The sequence below is a fragment of the Bombus fervidus genome, chromosome 10 (genome assembly GCF_041682495.2).
Source record: "Bombus fervidus isolate BK054 chromosome 10, iyBomFerv1, whole genome shotgun sequence".
NCBI lineage: Eukaryota > Metazoa > Arthropoda > Insecta > Hymenoptera > Apidae > Bombus > Bombus fervidus.
In genome coordinates, this window is record NC_091526.1 from 11,745,632 (window position 1) to 11,761,053 (window position 15,422).

Sequence of the window (15,422 nt, forward strand, 5' to 3'; positions counted from 1 at the left end):
GTGACAAAGAAGAAAAAAAAAATCTCGCTATAAAATGAAAGCAGAGCCGACGAAATTTCGTGGGCGCTGGTAGAAAAACAGCCGTCAAACGGCTAGTGGATTCGTGGGTTTGAATGCTCGACGCGCGCCATGCTGCTTTTCCCACGTGGGGAGCCATGAGGCGTAAACAAACTCGCCCCTGGTGGAGGACGCCATCTTGGTGAAGTTCTGCCGGAAACATTTACAATTCACTCAACTTGCCCTACCGAAACTCGGCCAAGCGCCGATAAATCTCGTTGTGCGCGCGCGCGGATACACGCCGCGTACATAAATCCACGGCAGTCTACGGAGTTTCGGCGCCGTAAACGCCACAGTTTTTCGCCAGCTTCCGCGGTGCCAGGGCTTCCGAGCGAATTCACCTTTCGATGACGTTTTTTCTCCGAATTCTCCGCCACGCACCGCGTCTCTTCTTCGTCGAACGTACGCGGATCTGTTCATCGCGCATCGGTTCATCGAAATTCGATGAATCTTAGTCGTCGAATTTCCATTCTCTCGCTGTTTCGCTCCGCTTCCATATAAGTTTTGATGGGTAAAAGTATAGAGTCACGAGATCTATCGTATTTTTTCTTTCTTTCTCTCTCTCTCTCTCTCTCTTTTCTATTTTCCAACAACTGCGTAGACAAATCTGAAAATACGAAACAAAAGGCAAATATAAACGAAACACGGATTACGATGAAGCCGTCAGCGAAAGTAGGCGCGCGAATAGATTAAGAAACGACAAAATATATCGTCGCATTGGAGTCGTGCGGCGTAGCTTGAGCTAATTTCTCCGTTTAATTTACGATGTCTCGGTGAAAGGACCCGAGAAACACGTCGATCCGTAGGAATCGATCTCTCGTCTATCGAGTCGGCCATCAAGCATGCGATCGCTACTCCGAGGAAGTTAATTAGCAGTATATTATCGCGAAAAGATTGCCGCTGGATCTCGTTCTCGTGGCGCGGGTAAAATTTTTGGTAAAATTATAGGCGGACGAAACGATATCGGTTACGTGGACGATCGTCGTAAAAAGTGGAAAAGTCGAAACCGGGAAGGGAATGGAGATTGGCAAGCAGACTCGTAGTCAAATTTTTGCGCTCGCGTAAGCTTCGATCGAACGATAAGCGGATCGTTTAAAGTAATCGGTTGTGGAAAGCTCGCATTATTTATTGCCGCTCTTTTCGACTGGAGGAACGACGGGTGATTCAAGATCGCGTTAGTCTAACGCGTTGGCTATTTATCAGAAAATTCGTAGCTGGCGCAACAGGTGCAGTTTCAAGGCATCTTCTCTTCTTAATGTCCGAAAAAGTAAACTCGTGGGTAATTCGATCTGGAGCGGCGCTTTCGATCGAGTCGCGTTACATCGTGCGAACGGCAGGAAAGAAGCGACGATGCGTTTTAAAGCCGAAAGCGTAGTTGCTCGCCACGCGATCGTTCACCCTGAGAATCGCCGATAACGTCGTGGCCTTCTTAATATTCGTCCGACGACGAGTAACGTCGTCGATGGGAGAGAGGGGATCGAACGAATCTTCGGAGAAGAGAAGGCTCGATAGCGGCGCGCTAATTATAAAGCGTCGCTCGAATAGCTTCAGAGGACACGATCGAGTTGGCTACCGTTCCGTGCGTTTCTCCACGACTCGTGATCCACGGCTCCATTCATAAAGCAGGAAGAGTGCTTTAAGTTGGCGCACGCGCATCCTAACGGCCGTCGTCCGTCTTCGCTACCAGATATTTTCGGCGGTCCGGAATTATAAAGCCAGCGCGCGGTACTATATGGTTTCATCCGAAACGCCACGAGACTCGTCGCGAGATTCCGCGCAACCGAATGAAAATGATCGATTCGACGACAGACGGACCTCGTGTATTCAAAGCCAAACTTCTCCCGTTTCGATTATATTTAGAAACGGCTGTTTGTCGTTTGATAATAGGCGACTTTTTTTCCATTCAACGTACGGAGAGAGGGATAATCGAGCGAATCGCTGACATTCGAAAATTGTGTGTTTCTAGGTCGTCGATTGTTTCGTTTAAAAACGAAAACCTCAGCTAGACAAAAAGAAGATGACGCGTATACCTGCGGGAGGCTTGCGAAACGTGGCGCAAAAAAATTTACGATCGTTTCTAACGTCTTGGAAGAACATGCGTTGCCCACTCCTGCTATATACCTGCTTCCTCTCACAAGAAGAAATTTCCCTGTCTATCGTAGTAAAAACCCTTGGTGACCCGTGGCGAACAACGCCTATTGCGCAAAACTTTCACCTCAAACAATGCCGACGCATTTTTCGGTCTCCGAGCCTCACTCCTCCGTTGCCATAAATCCTTCAATCCTGTGGAAAAAGCATGGCTGTGTCCTTTGCTCGCCTCAGGCTTGGGTCGACGCGGAAACGAGGCACCCGCATAAGTTGCGCGACTAAACACGGAAAACCCTCCGACGTTTTATCGTCCGTCCTTCGAAACACATCCGGAAGAAGCATGGGAATTGGCCTGTATGGATCGATGATGGGAAAGTTCGCGGCCAAGAACGTCGGTTCGTTTCCAAGTAATTGACCGATACGCGTCGTCGATACATCGACGACAAATGCGCGATCGTTCTCGATGCCTAACGAATTAGCCATGCATGAAAGACTGGAGTTCGGGGTTTCCGCGTGGAGCGTATGCAAACCAGCTTTCTAATCTGCTTTCGTTATTTCCGGCGATCGTGATTCACTCGCGATATCGCATCGACGAGCAAATATGCCAAAAAACGATATATATCTGGACAAATGAGATCACGCGAAAGAACTTTTGACCGTTCTCGCTTCGTTGTCGGCTTTTCGCGGCAAACATATTTCTCGTACAACGTGTGCGTTTACCGGTATACGAACAGCGAACGAACAGAACGAACGACAGTTTCCTTCGTGGAATAAAGTCCTGTCTCTCGTGAAAACAGATATTTTTATTAGGCACGCCTGTCGTTTAATCTCTTACGATGTTTCGATGCATTTCGAGCGACTCGTTTCGAGGGGCGCGGTCGACGTACGACCTACTACGTACGTATATCGCACTTACGTTCGGAATTGCGCGTTTAGAGTTTAGCGTAGCGCGAAAGTTTAGCCTCTACGAAACGTAGAACACTTGCACTACTTGCCACGCTTTCCTACGATTTGTCTTCGTAAAACGTACAGCTGACTTATTCGAATATAATCGGCGTAACGTGTGACGCAGGAACGGAAGAGCAGAAGTTCGATCGCGTTCTCTTAACGCGAGATTGGAGTCGACGACAGCGTAGCCATCGTCGATATTCTCATTCGGAATGAATCATTTAACGCGAAGAGAGTTTTCATCGCGTTAAGCTCGAACGGGAACGCGCGCGCCCGGTTTCGCGTCCTCTCACCCTATTTTCGATGCTCGTAAAACCGGCGTCGCTGTATCCGACTGATCCGTCTCCCGATTTATACCGAGAGACGCAGCGACGAGTCGCTGCTCGGGACTAGCGCCTGCAGCCGGATCTTTCTCCGCGCCATTCTCTAAGCGGTGCTAATAAATTAGCCGGAGAAAAAGACGGCGGTACGACAGATGCCCGATGGCTGCCATAAAGGAGCTGGTAGAGACGCTCGCGGGTGGTGGAAGCACATCAAAGCGTATCCGTACCGACTCGATGCAGTACCGTTGTTTTATGTTTACCAGGGGATTTGTTGCTCCTCTCCGTTTGCCTGACAAACACCCGAGTGAGTTATATATCGCCGGTTCATACTCTCGAATAAATTCGCGATACTCTTGCAGTCATTCTTACAAAGACGAACAACAGGCCGACTCCAGTTCATTCAACAACGACGAGGATCGGACGAATTATTAATTTCTTTCGTCTCGTCGACGCAAAGGAGAAGACGAGAGAGAGAGGAGGGTGGTGGGAGGGAGGAGGGAGAGAAAAAAGATTATACAGAAAGTTCTCTCGTTGGACGTTGCCGTTGAACTATCAGAGTGTTGGCAGAAGCGGTATTCTTACGAATTCCTTTTCCGATTCTCTTTACCACTTGGGCGTTGATCGGGCAACGGAGAACGCAACGGCGTGTCCTCGTAGCGACGACACGGCGTGCCACTCGAAAACGAACTACCGCTGCAGCGCTTGGCGTCGAACGTGCCGGCACGCTTAAGTGACTTTCGGTGTTTGGCCTTTGCACGCGGCGAGAGTGTTTTGCCTTTGCGACAACGTTCGCTTTGCGGCAATGCTCGCGAACCAACCACCAGGCGGAGGCGGCAGTGCGTTTGACCTCTCGTTTCTCCTTCTCCTGTCTGCTCGTTCCTCTCGAGCACACACCGCACGCTCCTGCCGCCCCTGACTTTTCTTTCCCTTTGCGGCCTCCCTCGGGCTACCTGTGCCGTGCTCGTTTTCCCCCACGGATAACTAAATCGCCGCGTTGCGTTGCTCGAGACGATCGTAACGCGCGAAAAGAGACTCGCGGAGACGCTCGTCGGAGATCGGGGTGAGTAGGTAAAGGGGCGAAACTGGGTTGGCTCGAGGGTGCGGAGAGAAAGTGGCCTGTGCCTCGATGAAACAAAAGTCGGTCCGTGGTTGGCCGCCGTCGAGTAAAACTACCGACACGCATCTTCCATTTCTTTCGCTCGTCTTTCCATAGAACGGACATCTCTTGAAATTCGGTTCAAACACGTTCGTCGATGTTTCATTCGGCGAACGTTGGTACTCGTTCCGTTTGTATATTTCGTTTTGCTTTTAATCCGTTTGAACGATACGATCGAGATCGTCGATAGAGAGATCGATGTTACGCGAAACGCGGCTCTCATCGGGAAGAATAATCGTGGTCGTAAAAGTACGTTCAAGTACCGAGAGTTCTACTCGCGAGACAGGAATTTGTTCAGACGTCTACGAAGGAAGATTGGAAGAGTGGAAAGATCCCGCTGGAAAATAGCGATCGCGGAATACCGAGCCAAAACTCGTAAACGCACACGCATGCATAACCGTGTTCGAAAGACGAGACGACGGAGCCATGCACGCACACTGGCATGCCTGTACGTGTAAGAATATACAGACGCGGGAAAAGTAGGATGGTAGGAAGGGAAGTACGGTGGTATCGCGGTACAGTAGCCAAGCTATTCGGCCATGCACGTACAATCTAGGTACTGTTTCGCAACGAGAAGGCCCCGAAGGGGAAGTAAGCAGTATCTCTCGAGTTTCCCTCGTGGCCCCTCGGTCCTCGGTCCTTGGTCCTCGGTTCTCGGCTCTCGGTCCTCCGTCCTTCGTCTTCTGCTTGTTGCGATCTTCCCTACGTCCTCTCTATCTCTCTCTCTCTCTCTGTATCTCTCTCTCTCCTTCTCTATGGCAAGTCTACTACCACTGTTCGCCGCTTCATCCACCCCGACGCCGTGACTCTCCACGAGTCTCCGGGGTAGAAGGGAAGATCGGAGTGGGGTCTTCTCCGTTCGTCCGTCCGTATGTTCGTCCGTTCGTCTGTCCGTTCGTTCCGTCCAGCCGTATCGTCTCGTCTCGTCTCGTCTCGTCTCGTCTCGTCTCGTCTCGTCTCGTCTCGTCTCGTCTCGTCTCGTCTCGTCTCGTCTCGTCTCGTCTCGACTCGACTCGTCTCGCGTGACGGCCTCGTCAGCCGTCAGCCAAGCTCCGTCCGGATCGATACGCTTGCCACCCTTACGACCCCAACTTCCTCCACCTTCTCCTGTGAAAAGCAATGCACCTACCATCCGCGCCCCTCACCATCGCCATCACCTACCCACCCTACTCTCTATCCCTGCTCGCGTCTCCTCCGCGAACCTTCCTTTTCCCCTGACCCCCGCACCTCTTCCTCCTCCGCCACCTTCTCCTCCTCCTTCTCCGGCTGCTGCCTCCTGCCAGCAAGCAGAGTCTAGTTGAGTCGAGTTGAGCCACCGGCCGGGTCAGAAGACGTCTGCTGCCCGGGCGAGCGACAGCTACCACCCTCCCCATTCAAACACCCACCTCCAACCACCCTCATTTTACCACCTCCTCCTCTTTGCCTCCTCCACCTTCGACCATCCACCCACCCCTCGACCTACTCCACGACTCCATTCTACCGCGACGTGCCGCGAGATGGACAGCCTCGCCTCACCGTCGAATCCGCACTCCAAACTCGCTCACCCCTCTGTATCGTTCACATAAACGATACGGTTCTAGGTATTGGTGAACGCCACCGTCCTCTTCGTCAACCACTACCATCGCCACTCGTTTCTCGCTACTACCACCGATGCCAACTCTTCCACCATCTCCTACCCTTTCTTCGGTTCCTCCATCACCTCCTTCTCCTTCTCATGCTACTGGTACTAGCGCTACTGCTGCTACCGCTGCACCACATCCTCTACCCCTTCGCGACACCGTATCTCGACCCTCGCTTTTCGCAAGTATTCTCTCGCGTCGAACGAACCGACCGTGTATGACGGCCACCATCGTCCTGTCACCGCTCTGCTTTTCCCGTCTGTCATTCCTTCCTTCCACGGATGAACCGCCACCCTGCCACCCCGCCAATGAGTTTCAGATCCAGAAACCAATTCCAGTTACAAAGCATAGGAAATATTTGGAAAAATATAACTGCCATGTAACTGCCGCTTGCTTGCTCGAGCTTTCGTTATCGAGCCGGGTTTCCTCCCAAGCTTGTTGCAAACGTTAAAAGTCGCGATGATTACCCGTCTCCTCTTCTTCCTCTTTGCTTCGCGTCGGGTACTTCTCTGCCGCATCGGCCACGATCTTCCGTAATGAATCATTAGTAGTCGAGAGTCAATCGAAGATTAATTAATCGTTCGGATTCGAGAACCAATTAAAGTTTTCTCGACAACGAATCCGTCTGCTCGCTAGCACCGTGAAGATTCCGATTTGTTTTCACCCGTCCGGTTCCACCCAACTCCGCCTGGAAACACCGTTCGTGTCCGCGTCGTTTGCTAAATCGTCGCGATATCGAGAATCCCGAAACGAATTTTTGCCGCGCGCCATCCTTTCGATCTTTCGGAATGACATCGATCGCTCAGCTTTAACGCGACGAATCTTCTACGTTGCCACGCGTTGCTCGAAAGTTTGACGACCCGGTGATTCACGATCAACCGGCGAGAATCCTGAAAACGAAAAAGCGCAGATGGGATAAGCCAGGCAGAGAAGTAGTATCTACGAAAGAAAGGAAAAATGAATAGCAAAGCGTAGGAAATAGATAGCAGCGAGTAGAGGAAAGAAGATAAGATATTTCGCACGGGTGACAGTTTGCCGCTCTTGTCCTTCTTTTCGCCGGGGAAAAAGGTGAACGTAACGCGCGTTGCAGCGGTCCAGCAACGAGGGAAAAGAAACTAGAAGGGGCGCGTGTACGTTGGAGGGAAACGGTTGCCGGAGAAGGCTAGGCTGATCGGTCGGCACGCTACGCATCGATTTTAATCGGCGTCGATTGTCGCGATCGGACGACCGATCGATACAACGAACGTCGGATGTCGGTGACGCGACGTGTCGTTCGGATTTCCCGTCACGTTAATCGACCAAAGTTTCGTTGCTTCGTTTCTATCGTAGTGCCGGTTGATTTTCAAACGATTTCGAAACGGATCTTTCGTTCGCGTTTACGCGTCAAAGCCAGTTAGCTACGTACGTACGTTTAGAATGCGAGCGGAGAAGAACGGGATAGGGTCAACGAGAACAGTTTGCGCGATCCTCCGGAGCCATGGCCAGTTTTTTTTCTTCCATCGGGGTGACATACGGTGAAAATTATTGCCGTCGTCCGTGCTGCCCCTCTGGCCGCTCTCTGCCTCCCTCTCTACGGTACTCCGTCTCACTCCTCCGCCTTCTTGCGGGTCGGACGAGTCGGAGGCGATCCCTGCCTCCCACGATACGGCACTGACGCCATCGTAGATGGGTGCCAGCTATCTAAGGGGTGATTTCTAATTTATGAGACTGGGGCGATGTGATGAACAGACGTCATAAAGCATGTCGCGCCCCGCGTCTGTAGCCTGCCACTCCTCCTCTGCCTCTACCTATGCCTCTGCCTCTGCCTCTGACTCTGACTCTGACTCTGCCTCTGCCTCTGCCGCTGCTTCTGCCTCCACCTCTTACTTCGCCCCCGTTCCCAACCCGGTTACGCCACCCTACCCCGTTACCCGACCGCCCGACCACCCGTCCAACCGTCCACCCGTCCACCCCCCTGTTATCGCTGCCTCCAACCTCTCCGGCCCTCTTCCACCTTCCGACGAACCCTACTTCCAACGCCTCACACCAGCGCTCTGTGATTTGTGGCCTCTCGAATTCTCTTCGCGGGCTTCTCCTTCCCGAAACTTTGCCTCTCTCGCTCCCTCCTTTTCTCTACGTCTCTCTCCGTCCAAAAACCACCTTCCACTCGCCTCTTTCCTTCTCGCTTCTCCCACAGGTCTATTATCTCGCCCTCTTCATCTATCTATCTCTCTATTCGAAGCTCCAGGGTCGCTCGTCTATCCATGAGTTCGTTGAATTCTTCATAAGGGGTAGACAACACGAATGTTCTTGGAAACGATTCTATCATCCCTGTGCACGGTGCTCGAGTTATTAATTAGTTTCGTTCGGTCGTGCGTCCGGCGTCGTTTCCAGCCTGTCGTTAGACGACCGTCCAAGGATAGCGCTCTTCGTGGTTTTTTCTCGTACGCGTTGCCGATCGTTCGCTACGTACGTCGAAGCGGTTAATCGCGAACGTGCAAAGTTCCGCCGAATGTCAGGCGAACGGTTCGATTCTGCTTTCGATTCCTCGCTGATTCGTCCCGCGACGGATATTTCTACCGATTGACCTTAATACGCGGCATTTCGTATATAGATTCATCGATACACCGATACATCGACGATCACTGTTGACCCGCGATCGCAAACCGTTGCATCTTATGAATCCGTAATGCGCACGAGACGGAAGATAAACGTCTCTAACTGTTCAGACTTTCGGACAGTCTGCAAATTATTATTTATGAATTTAAGCAGACCATCGATGTTTGGACACGTTCCAACGTTGAAATCAACAAAATCAGGAAACTATGCTAACGAATAGATCCGTTTAGAATCGTGTTAGACAGTTTTGAAACACTGTCGTTTTGGAAAACGGACGTTTAATCATCGGTCGATTCGATTCTTTGCTTGCAAGTTGATACGTTGCAACCAAGTTGCAAAGCGTCAACGAGAAATCGTAGTAATCGATCGATCCTGTTTCGAAGGATTTTGAAGCGTTTTTTAAATAAAGACCGTCTTAATCCTTCTACCGTGCGAGGACGAGAGAAACTTGATAAATACCATTAATTTCGCATCTTAACGTAATTATGAGAAATTATTTATTCCGTGAAACGGTGAAAGTAAAGTTGAATCGAACGTGAAACCTTGGTCAGGAATTTTTTCGTCAGATGCTAGAAACGCAACAAATTATGACTACGACCAGATAATTATTTTCTTATTCTAAATTCTTCTACGCTTCACGTTACGCTCTAAAGGATACACTTTGAATTACGGCGGGTAATATTTCGACGTTTCTACTCTTTACTGGAAAGTGGATTTCGAACACGAACGACGTGATCGACCGATCAGGTTATATCGGCAGGTATCAACCTTCGATCGAGGCAGGTAGTTGCCGAGGAGCCAGGAGAAGACGTTCAAGAAGAGATCGACAACGGCTGAAAACGTGGCGCGGCGCGGTTCTCTCGACGCGGCCCACAGAACCTTTGTGAAAAATCGTGTTATAACCCTAATTTAATTTTATGGCCGGCATTACGGCGGATTGTGTTGTATATCGGGGCCTGGGCATAATGGCCGTATATGGCCGCGTATAATAATGGACAGGGCAGAGGAGACGGGGGAGAGGAAAGAGAGAGGAAAGGGAGGAAGACGGAAGAAAGGGGGGCAGAGGGTAGGAAGGGCGGCTAATAATCAGTTGTAACGCGAACCGTCGTAAACCGCAAAACAACTAGAATCGTGCATCGAACAGGGTACGGAAGAGAGAGAGAGAGAGAGAGAGAGAGAGAGAGAGAGAGAGGGAGGGAGAGAGGCGAAAAAAAACTGACAAAAGAGGAAGAGCAACGCGGAGGAACGATAGGCAGGGACCTACGAGGGTGTGTGTTTATATCTAAAGGGGTGGAAGGTGGAGTATCATTATCTCCGCGTCGAAGGGAAGAGGTCTTTTTCATTTGGCCTTTCGTCACTCGTTTCGTCTCGAGTTTGCCTGGCGAATTCCTCCAGGCTTCGTCGGGTACTCGTCAAAGTGAAACCCGTCCGTTTGGCGCCACGATACCCTTCAAATTATTCGATTCGCGTTTTCGATTTAACGCGATCTTTCTACCGACGACGGTTCTTTGCCTCTTAACTCTCCTTTTTACCATCCGGATGTCTCCGGCCGGCGAAACGAGAAGAATTAAATGGGAAACGAGAGTGAATAAAAATATCGGTGCGAGTTCCGCGATTCCTCCGATACCACGAAAATTTACCGTATTTTTCGTAACGTACGAAGCGGGCAACGGTCCAAGACGCGCGGGAGAAGGAACAGAAATCATGGTACAAAATTACTATAATACATCGGGTATATCGAGGCCGGGACAAGAACCGCGTATTCCGTTATTATTATTGATCGGTGGGCAACGATATTAAAGTGGCCAAAGGGGATTCTCTATATTTACGCTGGTTCTTCCGAAAACCGTGAAATTACCGATAATCACTGTGAGCGGGAAGTAACGCGGCTAGACGCACCCTTAACAATAACCGCGACGCTATAATCACCGATCCTTGCCCCTCCTTCGTCTTTCATTTCCCTCCACTTCTCGGCTTCTCCTTGCTCTTTTCCCCGATCCAGGCAAACAACTCCTTTCTCTTCGTTTTCTTCGTTCGTTCGTTGGCCGTCGAATTTGAAATAGCCCGAGCCAATCATCCGTTCTATACGTTAAATCTAAAACAATTTTGCGTTGCTCGTCTGTGTCCGAAAGAACAAAAGAACAGGGGAAAAAAGGTCTTTGCGCTGCGAGGAGAATGGGAAATTTATGTAAGGTACGAAGAACCGAAGAAGGGAAGAAAAATCGGTGAAAAACGAGAAAGACTCGTGGTGCGCGACAAACCGGCGTATCTTCGTGCAACGACGCCGCACCGACACGTTCTTCCGCGCGTTCTCGAGAGGGAAAGAAGGAGTCAGAGCGGGGTCAGCCGTCGAGCGGGTAGGCAGCAGTTCGACTTGGGCTGCCGGCCGCCGTAAAAACGTCAATTAAAGTGTTTTATTTGATCCTTCGTTAGAACGTTGAAATGGAATTTTGATTTATGGCTGCGCCGTTCCCGGTGTGCGTGTGCGAGAGTAGAAATGCGCTCGCGCGCATACGCGTAAATAAAATAAATAGGAGGCTATAATTAGTCGGTCGGTACGGTCTACCACTCGGTCGATCGCCATATACGACCGGTCCGCGAGCTTCATGTAGATACTCGGACGAACAGATTCTTCGATTCGACGTTTCTATCCGTACGGAATAACAGGTAGATACCACCGTGTACAGCCTTGGCGTAGCATCGAAAACGTTTTTCCAAAGGGTTGCACGCCGAGAGAAGAACTTTCAGACTCTTAAACGTTTCGTTCGAACGGTAAGGAAATCGGTAATGGGTGAAATTGGTCGAGTTCAGGATCTCTTTATCGGAACAGATTTAATAACGTGGTTATCGCGCATGGGGAAAAAGAAAGAGCAGCGAGAAGTTGAACGACAGGGCCCGGCGAGATGCCCACGCGCTCGTCGATGTCCTCCCGAAGCGATTTATTATCGAGAACCGGTGTATGTTCGGGAGCGTCGAGGCCGAGGAAATAACACGTGCGATCGGAGCGTGCGCTGGAGCGAGCGAATGACCGAGTTAAGTGAAGAAGAGTCGTACCAGCCGTCCCGCCAGCCGGCCGTCCAAATGTTATTGTTTATTGTGGCCCAACGACAGCTTGATTTATCATGCGAGCCGGCCATAGCCATGCGTGAAATAGTGGCATAATCCCGTTGATTTGTGGCTACCATTGTTCGCGCTACCACTCTGCTGAAAGTATTTTCCTTTTTTTTTTTCCCCGTTTTCTCCTTTTTTTCACTGTTGTTTTCTCTCCTTTTTTCCTCGTTTTTCTATTTTTCGTTTACACACGATTATTGTCTTTGCCGTTCGAACGCGGAACTTTCTGATTTTTCGAGCGCCACCGAAGCGATCCGTTTAAAGGATCGGTCGCAAAACCGAATCGAGCGTCGCTTCGTTGGCGCGCGCGAGCACTAATTTCAATCAGAGTCGAGCGCGATCGTTCCACTTCGTTTTATCGTCGATCGTCTACGGATTATTCTTTTTATCCGTAGGATTTTCCGTAGGAAAATTCGCGGCCCGTTGCGCGACACGCAACGAGTCGCCGTTCCGCGTTCTTTGATCTGCCGGTTGGCTCGCGGCTATCGATAAATTGCCAAGATGACGCGATAACGACGGGGCGACGCCAGGTTGAAGCGAGCACGTAATTTGTCGAGGATAACTATAGTGCTTAGTGACGAGGATGTCGGTTTTCTGGTCGGTAATGCAAGCTGGTGCGTTGCGCCAGGAAATCGGCCTCTTCGCCGGGTTTACGACACGCGTCAATCGTTATTTCGTAATTAGCGTTCGCGCGTCCTCGCCTATCGTTGACGTTCCGCCTCGTTCAACGACGCATATACCTTCTACGTATATCCGTAGGAGAGAAGAAACGTCGTATCGATCGAAGCGTTACACCGTCGTTGGCGAAAAAAGTACGGGGCGAATGAAATTTCTCGCAGAAAGTAACCTTGAAGTCTTTGGCCGAGACGTTGTCGAGGGTCGAGTGACAAACAACTCGCGAGACTTTGAACCCAGTAAGTGGCTTGTTCTCTCGTGGGTAAGTAGCCGTCCGGTCATCGATAAGCCGACCTACTGTGCTTCTTACGCGGTCGCGTATTACGGCGCGAAACGACGGGCGGTCCCTTCCGTTTGACGAGAGCCATTCATCCTCATCCACCTACGTTGATACCCACACGCTACGAGCTGGTAACTCGCACGCAGGCACGCGTGTTCTTCCATTGTACGTCCATCTATCACGTGTCAGAAGTAACGCGGCTTTGCTACCTCGATCGGGGTCGATGCTAGACCCGCTTTATAGCTTCGCAACGATCTCTCCATTTCCTCTATCCCCACTCGCATCCTGCGGACGGATATACCGGCAGATATACACGCGGCAATTGTTGCGTTTTCCGTTCGCACCTCCTTCGTTACGACGCGCCAGAGAAATCGATGGAACGTTCGATGAAAGGTGAGATACAAGAACGGCTAGAATAGCCGAGCGTCGCAATCGGTTCGAAAGATTGGAAATGTTACGGAGAAACGGAAGTCGAGATACGAAACATCCCTGCGGTGGAAGGGCCTCTAGCGGCTCGAAGCACAGGCCCTTTGGCGATGACCTGCCAACGGTTCGCGCATTAGCTCGACAGATAGCGCTGCCTAATCGGGCCTCATAAATTACCAAATTAATATCCCGCGTTGCCGACGCCAGGCTATCCGTCAGGTGTCAGCCGCGGTGCAGATAGCAGCCGCCGCCTCCACCTACTACTCTCCCAGTTTCCCTCCGCTATTCTCCGCAGCTCATCTCGCTCACCACCGACGGCGATCACGAGGACGGCCGTGGTGACAAGGAAAACGACAACGATAAAGATACATCGACGATGACGACAGATGTTTCCAGTTTCTATATACTGGCGTTAGTTTAGCTCGACTTTCGCTTTAGAGAACGCGAACCGTTTCTTTCGCCGGATTCGATACCGAGCCACTAATACACGCCAAGTGGGAGCGGTACGCGTTCAGGACCACCCAGAGTGTTTGGTTGTTCTACAAGAGTTAACGGTGATCGAGCTCGAGTATGTAGGTGTAGGTATGTAACACAGAGGATACGCGGTTCGCTCGGTGCACTACCACCTTTTCTCCCTCGCGGTTCTCTACCTCCCCTTATCCCTTCTCACCCTCTCACTCTCTCTCTATCGCTCTCTTCGTCTCCGCCTCCATCTCTGTCTCTGTCTCTTTCTCTTTCTCTCTCTCGTAGTCACTCACTCGGTCTCCTATTGCCGTCGACGCTCTTTCTGTCAGGCTGTCCATTCCGTTTAACTCGCCCACGCGCGACGCGTAAACGCATAAAGGGAAGCAGAGCCGAAAGGTGTTCGCAAGAGGGACGGGTACGGGGTGCGTCGGGACGCAGTGGTGTAGAACGAAAGCGCGAGCGCATTTCGAACGGTCAGAGAGATATTTGGGTAGATGGCAAGTAGCCCGAGACGAGACGAAGCGAAACGAAGGAGGAGGGAAAGGTGAACGAAGGGAGGATAGGCTTGGGTGGGAGCGTATTCACGAAAGAAGGGGCAAGAACCGCTTACGAATTACGCGACGAGCAGCCAGCTACACAAACCGGCTTCGAGCTACCTTTATGCGACACGGCTGCCAATTAGCGGGCTGACATCGACCTGACTGACCACCGTGCACTGCCAACCAGTCGTTTCTTCGGCCATATCCTTGCCTCTCGTTTGCCTTCCTCGTCTGCCCGGTGTCATCGTCATCGATCTGTTACGACTTCTAAGTCACGCTGCCGGTTTCATTTGGCCGACCGAACGAATGCTCGCTTTCCTCCATTTTTCTCTCTTTCCACCTTCGCTCTTTCGCTTAGTTGGTCCTGTAAAAAAAAAAAAAAAAAAAAAAATCGCCGTTGGTGCTCCTCGAGTTTCGTCAAGGATGATTTTAAACGGGGATTCGAATTGAAGGAGGACGATCGTGCAAGGGACGAGGAGAAACGAAGAAACGATCTCTCGGAGAGAACGCGTGGGACGTCCGAGGGACTCGCGTAACGATCGAATCTTGGACGAGTTTCGGCGCATCGGTGTTGGTAATTAATCGACCGTTACTTATACAATTTATAATGCGGACAAGCGTGGAGAAACGTTCGGTGTAAAGTTCCGGAAGGGGCAGGGCAAGTCCGTGGATGGCTTAAAATCGTCGATCGATGCCGTTTTCTCGTGGTGCTCCGGTCGCGAGAATCGTTCCACCTATTACCTACAGATCGGTAGCGAGGCAAGTGAGCAAGGCAATAATTATTACGTATGTCGGCTGGTATTATTCGGCCACCTTTTAAAATGTCAATAAAAAACTCGAACGAACCCGCTATCTTTGTCGTTTCCTCTTTTACGCTCCCTTTCCCCCGCTTCTGTCTCTACCCGCAACCCTCGAGCGTCGCTTTCTTCTACCCTTTTTTTAATGCCGATGCAGCTGCACTCTTTTCAGAGGAGGCCCCGTCACGTTGCATTACGGAATGATATTTGCTAATTGGGCACGAAGATAAAACGACAACGGCGTGGCAACTAATAACCGTCCCTGCATCCTACACCTCCTGCTCCTACCACGTTTCTCTCTCTTCTCCTCTCTTTTCTCCTCTTCCTCCGATCCCCTTCG

General features: G+C 50.9%; 1 protein-coding gene across 4 annotated transcripts in view; it reads left to right on the forward strand.

The window, feature by feature from the left end:
- Positions 1-15,422, forward strand: part of Tio (zinc finger domain-containing protein tiptop) — an 89,892-nt gene that overhangs the window by 2,686 nt on the left and 71,784 nt on the right. The window lies entirely within an intron of this gene.